This window comes from Hyperolius riggenbachi, chromosome 11, assembly GCF_040937935.1.
Source record: "Hyperolius riggenbachi isolate aHypRig1 chromosome 11, aHypRig1.pri, whole genome shotgun sequence".
Lineage (NCBI taxonomy): Eukaryota > Metazoa > Chordata > Amphibia > Anura > Hyperoliidae > Hyperolius > Hyperolius riggenbachi.
Genome location: NC_090656.1, coordinates 99,254,400 through 99,266,725, shown reverse-complemented (window position 1 = coordinate 99,266,725; position 12,326 = coordinate 99,254,400). Strand labels below are relative to the sequence as shown.

The 12,326-nt window shown below is 45.5% G+C and overlaps 7 non-coding genes across 7 annotated transcripts; all 7 read right to left on the bottom strand.

Annotated features, from left to right (window-relative positions):
• Positions 1-2,802: 2,802 nt before the first annotated feature.
• On the bottom strand, positions 2,803-2,876 carry TRNAT-AGU (transfer RNA threonine (anticodon AGU)). Its single transcript has one exon. It is a non-coding gene; the product is annotated as a tRNA-Thr (tRNA).
• A 618-nt stretch (positions 2,877-3,494) lies between these two features.
• Positions 3,495-3,568, bottom strand: TRNAT-AGU (transfer RNA threonine (anticodon AGU)). Its single transcript has one exon. It is a non-coding gene; the product is annotated as a tRNA-Thr (tRNA).
• Positions 3,569-4,189: 621 nt separating this feature from the next.
• Positions 4,190-4,263, bottom strand: TRNAT-AGU (transfer RNA threonine (anticodon AGU)). Its single transcript has one exon. It is a non-coding gene; the product is annotated as a tRNA-Thr (tRNA).
• Positions 4,264-5,601: 1,338 nt separating this feature from the next.
• On the bottom strand, positions 5,602-5,675 carry TRNAT-AGU (transfer RNA threonine (anticodon AGU)). The gene has a single exon. It is a non-coding gene; the product is annotated as a tRNA-Thr (tRNA).
• A 619-nt stretch (positions 5,676-6,294) lies between these two features.
• On the bottom strand, positions 6,295-6,368 carry TRNAT-AGU (transfer RNA threonine (anticodon AGU)). The gene has a single exon. It is a non-coding gene; the product is annotated as a tRNA-Thr (tRNA).
• Positions 6,369-6,985: 617 nt separating this feature from the next.
• Positions 6,986-7,059, bottom strand: TRNAT-AGU (transfer RNA threonine (anticodon AGU)). The gene has a single exon. It is a non-coding gene; the product is annotated as a tRNA-Thr (tRNA).
• Positions 7,060-8,369: 1,310 nt separating this feature from the next.
• On the bottom strand, positions 8,370-8,443 carry TRNAT-AGU (transfer RNA threonine (anticodon AGU)). The gene has a single exon. It is a non-coding gene; the product is annotated as a tRNA-Thr (tRNA).
• Positions 8,444-12,326: the final 3,883 nt, after the last annotated feature.

The window sequence follows — 12,326 nt, the reverse complement described above, 5'->3', positions numbered from 1 at the left end:
CCTTCGGCTAGCGGAAGAGCTCAATGAGTTCTACTGTAGGTTCGAGCATCATCCAAACATGCACGTGGACCAATCAGCCTCGGCTAAGGTGACCCCCCCTCGAGTGAACTCGGTGCCCTGGCTCCTGTCTCTGTTCATGAATCAGAGGTTCTCCGGCACCTCCGTAAACTGAATCCCAGGAAGTCTTCTGGCCCAGATGGTGTGTCGTCGATCTGCCTGAGAACCTGTGCTGATCAGTTAGCCCCTGTGCTCACCTCCCTATTCGAGCGGTCACTATCGGATGGTGCAGTTCCCTCCTGTTTCAAGCGGTCCGCAATTGTACCAGTCCCCAAGAAACCCGGCAGCTCGGAGCACAACAACTTCCGACCAGTGGCCCTAACCTCCAACATTATGAAGCTCCTTGAGCGGCTGGTCCTTGCCCACCTGAAGAAGTACACGGACGCTCACCTTGATCAGCTCCAATTTGCTTATAGGGCTAACAGATCAGTGGAGGACGCCATCAATGCCAGCTTGGCATACATCACGGAGCACCTAGACAACCCTGCCTCCTATGCTAGGGTCCTGTTTCTGGACTTTAGCTCGGCGTTCAACACAATCTGCCCAGACATCCTGCTCACCAACCTGACGCAGCTCGGAGTAGATCCCACCCTCCGAGCATGGATCAAGGACTTCCTAACAAACAGGACGCAACAGGTGAAGCTTGGTAACTGCTACTCCAGTGTCAGAACCACCAACCCTCGGGCGTTTTACAAGGCTGTGTACTGTCACCGCTACTGTTCTCCCTCTATACCAACAATTGCATATCATCCGCCGACTCTGTGAAAGTCATCAAATTTGCAGATGACACCACTATCATCGGCCTAATTGGCAGCAACGGAGAGCATGAGTACCGCAGCGAAGTTGAGAGAATCTGTAACTGGTGCAGAGACAATAACCTAGTTCTCAATGCCGCAAAGACTGTTGAACTAGTCGTAGACTTCAGGAGGAACCCTCCCCCTCTCCCACCTGTCCTTATTGGGGGTACCGAAGTCTCTAGGGTGACATCCGTGCGCTTCCTAGGCACGACCCTCACTAACAATCTGAAGTGGGGGCAAAACACTACCAATATACAGAAGAAATCTCAGCAGAGGTTGTTCTTCCTGCGCCAACTAAAGAGATTCGGCATGCCCAGGGAACTGTTGACCAGCTTCTATACTGCCACTATAGAATCCATCCTCTGCTCCTCAATCATCGTCTGGCACGCGGGCGCAACGGCCAGCGACAAACACAAACTGCAGAGAGTCATAGCTGACGCAGAGAGAATCATCGGATCTCCTCTTCCACCTCTTGATCTCCTCCATTCCACTAGGATGCTGAGGAGGGCCACTGTGATTTCCTGTGACCCCTCCCACCCAGGCAGCCGCTATTTCAAGCTACTCCCCCTGGGCCGTCGCTACAGGACTATACCATGCAAAACCACCAGACGGAAGAACACCTTCTTTCCCCAAGCGGTTCGGCTGCTTAACTCCAACCTTCCCCCGTTGGGCCCGCCCACTGGCAGGCCCTAGCGGGGACTCTCAGTCAGTTCTCTCCGGGTCTGTACTGGGGCCACCATCACCATCATTATTATGTCTATTAGTACTAGTGGACTGCTCCTGCATGGCAGGAACTTAAATACTATCTGTCGACCCAGTCTCTGTATGCACACCATTACCCAGTTTCTGTATGCACACCATTACCCTGTTTCTGTTACGTACAGCATTACTGTAGTTTCCTAAATTGTCTGTGTCATGTGTCTTGTCCTATACTATGTTATGCCATGTGTACCACAAATAATTCCGAATATTGCGCTTGCTGTATTTGGCGAAATAAATCTGATTCTGATTCTGATTCTGATTCTGATGTTGAGCATAGCATCCCAAAAGACTTGTTAGTGACCTTTACCTATTGTCAGAGATGGAAGGTAGTACATCAAACCAAACTGATAAGAAAATGTCTTTGTTCAGATGTGGTGGAAACAGTGGGCATAGGGAATGCAAGTTTCCTGTGAGCAAATATGGGTGAAGCTCAAAGACGTGATCCCGAAAATCTGGGATGTAAAAAGCAGGCAATGACTTGGTGATAATAAGATGAGCAAAGGCACTGCTGAGAGTTGAACTCAGGATCTCCGGTTTACTAGACAGGCGCTTTAACCAACTAAGCCACAGCACCCATATGCTTATTAGCAGTTATTGTGGCACAGCACTCTTTTTTCTTTGCATTTGCATTCTCAGTCTTTTAACTTTTTTTTTCAATAGTTTTTCAGGCCTACTTTTCCCTGCCTATGAGTATACACATAGTCGACCTAAAAGGGAATGGAAAAATTTAGGACAAAATTGTTGAAAAGAATGTTGTGCAACTTCCAAAATATGATAATAAAAGCTGTGGCAAAACCAATGAGTATTGTGCCACAGAAGCCAGTCACTATTATATTTCATGTAGGTGCTGTGGCTTAGTAATTAAGTTTTATACAATGTTTCCTATAGTAGAAGCAGCAATTTTACTTGAAGAAGTTTTGGCTAGGCAAGTGCGGGTTAAGCTCCCATCCATATTGAGCATAGCATCCCAAAAGACTTGTTAGTGACCTTTACCTATTGTCAGAGATGGAAGGTAGTACATCAAACCAAACTGCTAAGAAAATGTCTTTGTTCCGATGTGGTGGAAACAGTGGGCATAGCGAATGCAAGTTTCCTGTAAGCAATTATGGGTGAAGCTCAAAGACGTTATCCCGAAAATATGGGATGTAAACAGCAGGCAATGACTTGGTGATAGTAAGATGAGCAAAGGCACTGCTGAGAGTTGAACTCAGGATCTCCTGTTTACTAGACAGGCGCTTTAACCAGCTAAGCCACAGCACCCACATACTGCAATACAGATATTGGTTATCGTGCCACAGCACTCTTTTTTGTTTGCATTAGCATTCTCAGTTTAAAATTTTTTTTTCAATAGTTTTTCAGGCCTACTTTTCCCTGCCTAAGAGTATACACATAGTCAACCTAAAAGGGAATAGAAAACTTTTAGGACAAAATTGTTGAAAAGAATGTTGTGCAACTTCCAAAATATGATAATGAAAGCTGTGGCAAAACCAATGAGTTTTGTGCCACAGAAGCCAGTCACTATTATATTTCATGTAGGTGCTGTGGCTTAGTAATTAAGTTTTATACAATGTTTCTTATTGTAGAAGCAGCAATTTTACTTGAAGAAGTTTTGGCTAGGCAAGTGCGGGTTAAGCTCCCATCCATGTTGAGCATAGCATCCCAAAAGACTTGTTAGTGACCTTTACCTATTGTCAGAGATGGAAGGTAGTACATCAAACCAAACTGATAAGAAAATGTCTTTGTTCAGATGTGGTGGAAACAGTGGGCATAGCGAATGCAAGTTTCCTGTGAGCAAATATGGGTGAAGCTCAAAGACGTGATCCCGAAAATCTGGGATGTAAACAGCAGGCAATGACTTGGTGATAATAAGATGAGCAAAGGCACTGCTGAGAGTTGAACTCAGGATCTCCTGTTTACTAGACAGGCGCTTTAACCAACTAAGCCACAGCGCCCACATGCTGCAACACAGTTATTGGTTATTGTGGCACAGCACTCTTTTTTCTTTGCATTTGCATTCTCAGTTTTTTAACATTTTTTTTTCAATAGTTTTTCAGGCCTACTTTTCCCTGCCTAAGAGTATACACATAGTCCACCTAAAAGGGAATGGAAAACTTTTAGGACAAAATTGTTGAAGAGAATGTTGTGCAACTTCCAAAATATGATAATGAAAGCTGTGGCAAAACCAATGAGTTTTGTGCCACAGAAGCCAGTCACTATTATATTTCATGTAGGTGCTGTGGCTTAGTAATTAAGTTTTATACAATGTTTCTTATTGTAGAAGCAGCAATTTTACTTGAAGAAGTTTTGGCTAGGCAAGTGCGGGTTAAGCTCCCATCCATGTTGAGCATAGCATTCCAAAAGACTTGTTAGTGACCTTTACCTATTGTCAGAGATGGAAGGTAGTACATCAAACCAAACTGATAAGAAAAGGTCTTTGTTCAGATGTGGTGGAAACAGTGGGCATAGGGAATGCAAGTTTCCTGTGAGCAAATATGGGTGAAGCTCAAAGACGTGATCCCGAAAATCTGGGATGTAAACAGCAGGCAATGACTTGGTGATAATAATATGAGCAAAGGCACTGCTGAGAGTTGAACTCAGGATCTCCTGTTTACTAGACAGGCACTTTAACCAACTAAGCCACAGCGCCCACAAGCTGCTATACAGTTATCGGTTATCGTGCCACAGCACTCTTTTTTGTTTGCATTAGCATTCTCAGTTTAACATTTTTTTTTCAATAGTTTTTCAGGCCTACTTTTCCCTGCCTAAGAGTATACACATAGTCAACCTAAAAGGGAATAGAAAACTTTTAGGACAAAATTGTTGAAAAGAATGTTGTGCAACTTCCAAAATATGATAATGAAAGCTGTGGCAAAACCAATGAGTTTTGTGCCACAGAAGCCAGTCACTATTATATTTCATGTAGGTGCTGTGGCTTAGTAATTAAGTTTTATACAATGTTTCTTATTGTAGAAGCAGCAATTTTAATTGAAGAAGTTTTGGCTAGGCAAGTGCGGGTTAAGCTCCCATCCATGTTGAGCATAGCATCCCAAAAGACTTGTTAGTGACCTTTACCTATTGTCAGAGATGGAAGGTAGTACATCAAACCAAACTGATAAGAAAATGTCTTTGTTCAGATGTGGTGGAAACAGTGGGCATAGCGAATGCAAGTTTCCTGTGAGCAAATATGGGTGAAGCTCAAAGACGTGATCCCGAAAATCTGGGATGTAAACAGCAGGCAATGACTTGGTGATAATAAGATGAGCAAAGGCACTGCTGAGAGTTGAACTCAGGATCTCCTGTTTACTAGACAGGCGCTTTAACCAACTAAGCCACCGCGCCCACATGCTGCAATACAGTTATTGGTTATTGTGGCACAGCACTCTTTTTTCTTTGCATTTGCATTCTCAGTTTTTTAACATTTTTTTTTCAATCGTTTTTCAGGCCTACTTTTCCCTGCCTAAGAGTATACACATAGTCCACCTAAAAGGGAATGGAAAACTTTTAGGACAAAATTGTTGAAAAGAATGTTGTGCAACTTCCAAAATATGATAATGAAAGCTGTGGCAAAACCAATGAGTTTTGTGCCACAGAAGCCAGTCACTATTATATTTCATGTAGGTGCTGTGGCTTAGTAATTAAGTTTTATACAATGTTTCTTATTGTAGAAGCAGCAATTTTACTTGAAGAAGTTTTGGCTAGGCAAGTGCGGGTTAAGCTCCCATCCATGTTGAGCATAGCATCCCAAAAGACTTGTTAGTGACCTTTACCTATTGTCAGAGATGGAAGGTAGTACATCAAACCAAACTGATAAGAAAATGTCTTTGTTCAGATGTGGTGGAAACAGTGGGCATAGCGAATGCAAGTTTCCTGTGAGCATAGCGAATGCAAGTTTCCTGTGAGCAAATATGGGTGAAGCTCTAAGACGTGATTCGAAAATCTGGGATGTAAACAGCAGGCAATGACTTGGTGATAATAAGATGAGCAAAGGCACTGCTGAGAGTTGAACTCAGGATCTCCTGTTTACTAGACAGGCGCTTTAACCAACTAAGCCACAGCGCCCACATGCTGCAATACTGTTATTGGTTATTGTGGCACAGCACTCTTTTTTCTTTGCATTTGCATTCTCAGTCTTTTAACTTTTTTTTTCAATAGTTTTTCAGGCCTACTTTTCCCTGCCTATGAGTATACACATAGTCGACCTAAAAGGGAATGGAAAAATTTAGGACAAAATTGTTGAAAAGAATGTTGTATAACTTCCAAAATATGATAATAAAAGCTGTGGCAAAACCGATGAGTATTGTGCCACAGAAGCCAGTCACTATTATATTTCATGTAGGTGCTGTGGCTTAGTGATTAAGTTTTATACAATGTTTCCTATTGTAGAAGCAGCAATTTTACTTGAAGAAGTTTTGGCTAGGCAAGTGCGGGTTAAGCTCCCATCCATATTGAGCATAGCATCCCAAAAGACTTGTTAGTGACCTTTACCTATTGTCAGAGATGGAAGGTAGTACATCAAACCAAACTGCTAAGAAAATGTCTTTGTTCAGATGTGGTGGAAACAGTGGGCATAGGGAATGCAAGTTTCCTGTGAGCAAATATGGGTGAAGCTCAAAGACGTGATCCCGAAAATATGGGATGTAAACAGCAGGCAATGACTTGGTGATAATAAGATGAGCAAAGGCACTGCTGAGAGTTGAACTCAGGATCTCCTGTTTACTAGACAGGTGCTTTAACCAGCTAAGCCACAGCACCCACATACTGCTATACAGATATTGGTTATCGTGCCACAGCACTCTTTTTTGTTTGCATTAGCATTCTCAGTTTAACATTTTTTTTCAATAGTTTTTCAGGCCTACTTTTCCCTGCCTAAGAGCATACACATAGTCCACCTAAAAGGGAATAGAAAACTTTTAGGACAAAATTGTTGAAAAGAATGTTGTGCAACTTCTAAAATATGATAATGAAAGCTGTGGCAAAACCAATGAGTTTTGTGCCACAGAAGCCAGTCACTATTATATTTCATGTAGGTGCTGTGGCTTAGTAATTAAGTTTTATACAATGTTTCTTATTGTAGAAGCAGCAATTTTACTTGAAGAAGTTTTGGCTAGGCAAGTGCGGGTTAAGCTCCCATCCATGTTGAGCATAGCATCCCAAAAGACTTGTTAGTGACCTTTACCTATTGTCAGAGATGGAAGGTAGTACATCAAACCAAACTGATAAGAAAACGTCTTTGTTCAGATGTGGTGGAAACAGTGGGCATAGCGAATGCAAATTTCCTGTGAGCAAATATGGGTGAAGCTCAAAGGCGTGATCCCGAAAATCTGGGATGTAAACAGCAGGCAATGACTTGGTGATAATAAGATGAGCAAAGGCACTGCTGAGAGTCGAACTCAGGATCTCCTGTTTACTAGACAGGCGCTTTAACCAACTAAGCCACAGCGCCCACATGCTGCAATACAGTTATTGGTTATTATGGCACAGCACTCTTTTTTCTTTGCATTTGCATTCTCAGTCTTTTAACTTTTTTTTCAATAGTTTTTCAGGCCTACTTTTCCCTGCCTAAGAGTATACACATAGTTGACCTAAAAGAGAATTGAAAAATTTAGGACAAAATTGTTGAAAAGAATGTTGTGCAACTTCCAAAATATGATAATAAAAGCTGTGGCAAAACCGATGAGTATTGTGCCACAGAAGCCAGTCACTATTATATTTCATGTAGGTGCTGTGGCTTAGTGATTAAGTTTTATACAATGTTTCCTATTGTAGAAGCAGCAATTTTACTTGAAGAAGTTTTGGCTAGGCAAGTGCGGGTTAAGCTCCCATCCATATTGAGCATAGCATCCCAAAAGACTTGTTAGTGACCTTTACCTATTGTCAGAGATGGAAGGTAGTACATCAAACCAAACTGATAAGAAAATGTCTTTGTTCCGATGTGGTGGAAACAGTGGGCATAGCGAATGCAAGTTTCCTGTGAGCAAATATGAGTGAAGCTCAAAGACGTGATCCCGAAAATCAGGGATGTAAACAGCAGGCAATGACTTGGTGATAATAAGATGAGCAAAGGCACTGCTGAGAGTTGAACTCAGGATCTCCTGTTTACTAGACAGACGCTTTAACCAGCTAAGCCACAGCACCCACATACTGCAATACAGATATTGGTTATCGTGCCACAGAACTCTTTTTTGTTTGCATTAGCATTCTCAGTTTAACATTTTTTTTTCAATAGTTTTTCAGGCCTACTTTTCCCTGCCTAAGAGTATACACATAGTCCACCTAAAAGAGAATGGAAAACTTTTAGGACAAAATTGTTGAAAAGAATGTTGTGCAACTTCCAAAATATGATAATGAAAGCTGTGGCAAAACCAATGAGTTTTGTGCCACAGAAGCCAGTCACTATTATATTTCATGTAGGTGCTGTGGCTTAGTAATTAAGTTTTATACAATGTTTCTAATTGTAGAAGCAGCAATTTTACTTGAAGAAGTTTTGGCTAGGCAAGTGCGGGTTAAGCTCCCATCCATGTTGAGCATAGCATCCCAAAAGACTTGTTAGTGACCTTTACCTATTGTCAGAGATGGAAGGTAGTACATCAAACCAAACTGATAAGAAAATGTCTTTGTTCAGATGTGGTGGAAACAGTGGGCATAGGGAATGCAAGTTTCCTGTGAGCAAATATGGGTGAAGCTCAAAGACGTGATCCCGAAAATCTGGGATGTAAACAGCAGGCAATGACTTGGTGATAATAAGATGAGCAAAGGCACTGCTGAGAGTCGAACTCAGGATCTCCTGTTTACTAGACAGGCGCTTTAACCAACTAAGCCACAGCGCCCACACGCTGCAATATAGTTATTGGTTATTGTGGCACAGCACTCTTTTTTCTTTGCATTTGCATTCTCAGTTTTTTAACATTTTTTTTTCAATAGTCTTTCAGGCCTACTTTTCCCTGCCTAAGAGTATACACATAGTCCACCTAAAAGGGAGTGGAAAACTTTTAGGACAAAATTGTTGAAAAGAATGTTGTGCAACTTCCAAAATATGATAATGAAAGCTGTGGCAAAACCAATGAGTTTTGTGCCACAGAAGCCAGTCACTATTATATGTCATGTAGGTGCTGTGGCTTAGTAATTAAGTTTTATACAATGTTTCTTATTGTAGAAGCAGCATTTTTACTTGAAGAAGTTTTGGCTAGGCAAGTGCGGGTTAAGCTCCCATCACAAGGCCCCCCTGCTCACCTCTGGTCGGTGAGAGCAGGGATCAATCTCCAGGACCCGGGACCCCCGCGACCAGCCTGGGCACACTTCTGCCAGCGGCTGTATATCCTCCTGCCGGGGACAGCTCAACCAGGGTGAGTCTCACTGCCTGAACCTTCTCATCCAGGGTGAGTCTTACTGCCTGCACCCCAAATACTGCTGGATCTGGCCCCCACTATCTTGTGCCTGCTCAGCCCGCTGCTGCCTGCTCCATACCATCTACCTATCACTCCACCCATAGACCCATCTATCTCCATACTGGGTGTGCTGCCTGCTCCTTAATACCAACTCACCTATGCTGTGCTGTGCGGTGCTGCCTTCCATCCCATCCTTCTGTGCAGTGCTGCCCGCCTGCCATTCCATCCCGCTGGTCTGACCGCTCCACATCACCTGGTCCATACCCTGTGCTGGGCCAGCCTGATGCCAAACGGGCCGCAGTCTGACTCGGACTCTGCACTGTTCCTGGGGACCCACTACCCCCCTCCAGCCTCTCGACCATGCTGGGCTACGCTGCCCTGCTTCACACGACCTGCCCACGCCTCCCTCTGCCCTGAACCCTAGCACCACCTCCCATCGGTGCCATGGGCCCTGAACGGTCACACAATACACTATCGAGGGAAGCCCTTCTCAAATGGGAACCACCAGACAGCCCCAAGCCTCCATGGGGCTCGCTCTTGTGGAGTGTGGTCACCGCCCATATCGAACACCTCGTCTCCAAACGGGCACCGAACAAACGCCGTCACAGGGGCAGGAGGGTAGGAGCCCTGGTTCGCCTCAAAAGGAAAGGTCTACGCTCTCCCGTCCCTGCCATCCTACTTGCAAAAGTCTGCTCACTCCCCAACAAACTGGACGAGCTGCTTCTCCTACTTGGTAGCAAACCCCAGATTAGGGAGAACACCCCTGTTCTCTGTTTCACTGAGACCTGGCTGAGCGACAGCACCCCCGACAATTCTCTACACGTACCAGGCTACAACCTCCTAAGAGCAGACCGGGACGCAGCCCTTTCTGGGAAAACGAGAGGTGGGGGCATATGCTTTTATATCAACACCTCCTGGTGCTCCAACATGACCACTCTCAACAAGACCTGCACCCCAGACGTGGAGTTTATGGCCATAAACTGCAGGCCTCAATACTCCCCCAGGGAGTTCTCTTCCCTTGTCCTCGTTGGGGTCTATATCCCTCCCGACGCATGCCCCAAGACTGCACTGCAAGCCCTCAGTGATTATATCTCGCGGTGGGAGACATCCCTCCCTGAGGCTCTGATCATCATCCTGGGCGACTTTAACAAGGTGAACCTGAGACATGAGATGCCCCGCTACAAGCAGCACATAACCTGCCCTACCAGAAACGGTAACATCCCGGACCACTGCTACACGGTCCACAAGAACGCATACAAGGTGTAACGAGCAGTGCATGCAGATTTGCACTGAATGCAGAATGTCACTTAATGTGGAAATACTGAAGACCAAAACCAGGGTAAATGTGAAATAAAGTAATGATTTATTTACAAGGACAGGATATATACACAAGTGATGCTGCAATTGGTGCATGAACATAAATACAAATGAATTGTACAACTAGCAATATGATTGCAGGCAATTGTCTTGCGATCAGACATACACAAACCAATAATAATATATACAGTGTGCACACAGTGAACCCCGAACCCTGTCTAACTAAGCTAACTAACTAATATATACACAGGATAATATACAACCAAGCGCAGGACATATGCAGCAGGCAATAGGTTAGTCAACAAGCCGAGATCAGATACCAGGACATCAAGCAATACAATCAGTGAGCAGAAGAATAGTCAGACAAAGCCAATATCATAAACCAGGGAATCAAGCAATCAGGTAACAGGCAGACAGGTTACAGGTAACAGGAAACAGGTATCAGGAAGCAGGTAACAGGAGCAATGACCAGAACACAGGCTCTAGGGCTATCCACATCAATGAACTAGCAACAGTGTTCTGTTGTAGCTGGACTTATATACTCTGCAGGATGGTCATGTGACCTCTTCCAAGGCTGCAGAGACACAGTTCTTGAATACAGAGACCTCTGCTGGTGGGCAGAGGGAACTTCAGGAGGAATGTAAAATGTTCTTGAAATGAGGGGACATCTGCTGGTGAACAGAGGAAGTCCATACAGTTCACAAACGTCACCAGCAGGAACAGATCGTGACAGTACCCCCCCCTTGAGGAGCGGCCTCAGGACGCTCCACCAGACTACCAATTCACATCCACCTGGGTCCCAAGAAACATTGGGCGAAAAGACAGACAGCAGACTGGAGACCGTCAGGCAACAAGGCAAGATGCACAGCAGTCTGAAGAACATCAGGAAGGACCAGGAATCAGATGTCATCAGGAACGTCAGCAGGCAGAACCAGGAACCAGATATCAGGAAAGGCAGCAGGCAGAACCAGGAACTGGATGTCATCAGGTAAGGCAGCAAGCAGAACCAGGAACCAGATGTCATCAGAAACGGAAGCAGGCAGGACCAGGAACCAGATATCAGGAAAGGCAGCAGGCAGAACCAGGTAGCAGATGTCATCAAGCAGGGCAGTGGACTAGACACCAGCAGGAAGGACAGCATGTAAACAAGTCTCCAGCCAAACAGTTCAATAGTATACCTCCACCAGGACAACCGATTTGGCTTTAGCAGAGGTCTGCAAAACTGGGCTTTGTTGTCAGAAGTCTGTAGGAGCTGAGGAACAACAAAAGTCTGAGGGTGGGCATCAACAAAAGTCTTTAGAGGGTGGGCATCAAACAAGGTAGCAACAGGCTGGCTAGCTTCAGGCAGGGTGGCAACAGGCTGGCTAGCTTCAGGCAGGGTGGCAACAGGCTGGCTAGCTTCAGGCAGGGTGGCAACAGGCTGGCTAGCTTCAGGCAGGGTGGCAACAGGCTGGCTAGCTTCAGGCAGGGTGGCAACAGGCTGGCTAGCTTCAGGCAGGGTGGCAACAGGCTGGCTAGCTTCAGGCAGGGTGGCAACAGGCTGGCTAGCTTCAGGCAGGGTGGCAACAGGCTGGCTAGCTTCAGGCAGGGTGGCAACAGGCTGGCTAGCTTCAGGCAGGGTGGCAACAGGCTGGAAAGCTTCAGGCAGGGTGGCAACAGGCTGGAAAGCTTCAGGCAGGGTGGCAACAGGCTGGAAAGCTTCAGGCAGGGTGGCAACAGGCTGGCTGGCTTCAGGCAGGGTGGCAACAGGCTGGCTGGCTTCAGGCAGGGTGGCAACAGGCTGGCTGGCTTCAGGCAGGGTGGCAACAGGCTGGCTGGCTTCAGGCAGGGTGGCAACAGGCTGGCTGGCTTCAGGCAGGGTGGCAACGGGCTGGCTGGCTTCAGGGGTCTGGACCATTAGCTGAGCGCTTGGCTGGGCCGTTGGCTGAGCACCTTGCTGGGCCGTTGGCTGAGCACCTGGCTGGACCGTTGGCTGAGCACCTGGCTGGACCGTTGGTAGACACCCCAA